The sequence below is a fragment of the Otolemur garnettii genome, unplaced genomic scaffold, assembly GCF_000181295.1.
Source record: "Otolemur garnettii isolate 467f Iridium unplaced genomic scaffold, OtoGar3 scaffold00037, whole genome shotgun sequence".
NCBI classification, from domain to species: Eukaryota; Metazoa; Chordata; class Mammalia; order Primates; family Galagidae; genus Otolemur; species Otolemur garnettii.
Genome location: NW_003852432.1, coordinates 12,984,593 through 12,987,041, shown reverse-complemented (window position 1 = coordinate 12,987,041; position 2,449 = coordinate 12,984,593). Strand labels below are relative to the sequence as shown.

Sequence of the window (2,449 nt, the reverse complement as noted above, 5' to 3'; positions counted from 1 at the left end):
AACCCGGTTGATAATCCAGGTTTCTGTGACCAATTGCATTGGAATGGCTTATGCATATGTTTTCAATAACTGTTTTGTTTTGAAATAAACATGCTTTAAAAGAGACATTTTCCAAGAATGAGTTAGCTCCTTTGTGCCCTTCCAAGTGTAAACACATACAGCCTATAAAAGACAATAAATACTCTTGTGTTTGGAAACCTTTCATAACAAATTTACAAACAAGTTAGAGAACGTCTTTCTTCCTGGAGGGTAATGCACTTCAGGTTTTCACTGGTGGTGAAGAGCAGGGTTCTTTAACTTCTCATGCACTTTACTTAAAGGATGGTTCTGATTTAAAGAGTTCTGACACTGCCATGTCAGAACTCGATACTTTCCCAGGGCTCAAAAACCCTTGATTTTAAGCATATCTGGTAGTTTTTTTTCCTTCTGTGATAATGTAGCGAGTTTCTTAGGATTTTTTTTTTTTTAAGGCCACAGAAAGTGGAAAAGAAGCTGTTAACATTGACGCCACAATAAGTAAAAGCAGAAAACATCCATGGTTAAATTAAAATGTTCTGGCATGCAGGGCTGTTAAATTGAATTACATTTATCATTGTTTTTTGCTTCTAAAGGATGATTCATTTTTTGCTACACAGAGAAAATAAAAACGACTAGCTGCAGAGCATCAGAAAACTAGAATGGTAAACATATGTTTTCCCAGAAGCAGCCCATGTTCTACACATTGCATTGTCAACACAATCATTTTCCTGTCATTAGGCTTGCCCTCAGTAGTCATATCGACTCATTGATGGGCTGTTTATACTCACACTTGAGCTGTTAATCATTATTGTTAAACAAGGCTTATGTCACAAATCAACATCAGGCACCAGAGGAAAACATTTTGGTCTGGAAGTAGTTTATATCTGCCACATCCAACTTTAATTAAAGGTGCATTTTAAAATCCGCCTGGAGAACTTGCAGTGGTGCTCGTGCACCTGTGCAGGGTGGCGCTGCCTGGGATTATTTGACTAACCTTAAGAAGCAAAGCACCTAGAACGGCTTCAAGGAGGATGTTTGCTGTGCGTCACACGTTACCAGTGTGGAAACTCACAGGTTATGTTTCACCTGAACGTTGCCTTAGCTTCAGCAACACAGTTACATGCTGCTTTTTAATTAAACTTTGACTCACAATATTCTGTGTGTAGGGATCAATTGAATCATAAAAATGTATTATAAAGTTGATTTTTAAAAGGAGAATCCTGGTCCTCTTGTTAAAATATCTCAAACAGGCAGATTTCATAGGTGTATTTAAAGAAAAGAATTTGGTGAGTGGGTGGAGAAAAGCTTCAAGGGTGTCTTGCCATGATTGGTTTATTGATAAAGGTGTTTTGTGAAGAAGCTTTGCTCCAAGGCCACTATTAAGCCCTTTCTCAAGTTCTTGTTCCTTCTGTCCTTGGATTCTGCACCAACCTTTTTGATAAAAAAGAGTTTAATAGTTCTTCTGTAGTTTGTGGCTGCTTAGTTAATTGAAATTTAATTTTATAATTGTATATATTCAAAGGAGTGGGAAAAACTGCTTTATAAAAGTTAACAGAAAATATCATTTCATGAAGAAAGATATGATCAAGTTTTCCTCTGCAAGTGAAGTTATATATATGTAGAAAGACATTATAATCTATGCAGCTATTACTGTATCGTGTTGTGTTGAGCTACCCATATTCTTAACCCAAGGCATAATACCTTTAAGTTGAAGGTAATTTTAGTGGTTCTCTAATCTGAACTCCCACCATATCTAAGTTGACATTTTATATCCTTGGTGGTGGTTGGTTAGAAACCTACAGTGTAGCCCATTCTAAGTATCAGCATCACAAGGAGTTAAGAAGATTTTCATTTATTAAGAGCACAACTCTCCTTCCTCAAAACTTGTATCTTTTTAGTTGTGATTCTGCAAGCTTTACTATTGCTTTGAAAACATTCAAAGCATTGCAAATATTTCCCATATGTTTTTAAAAATTGTTGCAGAGCAGGGGCATAAGCTTATGTGCTCCAGAGAGTAAGAAGGAACCAGGATGGTTGTCAGACAACAGAGAGCAGTGGGGATTTTGGGAACTGGGGAACTCATGGGCCAGGATGCAGCAATACTCAGTTCTAGCTAATTGCTGCCATGTGAGTTCGGATCTTCCAGGACTTCAAGCAATACTGGAAATCTGGATTTTTATGTATTTTTAATGTATCATCTCTCCATTTTCAGAAATTGGCAACTAATGAAAAATAATCTTTATCCAGGCCAAACAAAACAACCACACCTGCAGGCTGGCTGTGGCCTCTGAGCAGCTGATTTGTGATCTCTGTTGTTGAAAATAGAAATTAAACGCATAACTTAAACCTGTTTTCCTTGTTATGACTAGCTGGTGAAACACTGATTGACTTTTTCATGCGAAGTACCTGTATAAATGTCATGGTGGGGCAA

General features: G+C 37.2%; 1 protein-coding gene across 1 annotated transcript in view; it reads left to right on the top strand.

Moving 5' to 3' along the window:
* Positions 1-2,449, top strand: part of MDFIC (MyoD family inhibitor domain containing) — an 80,936-nt gene that overhangs the window by 905 nt on the left and 77,582 nt on the right. The window lies entirely within an intron of this gene.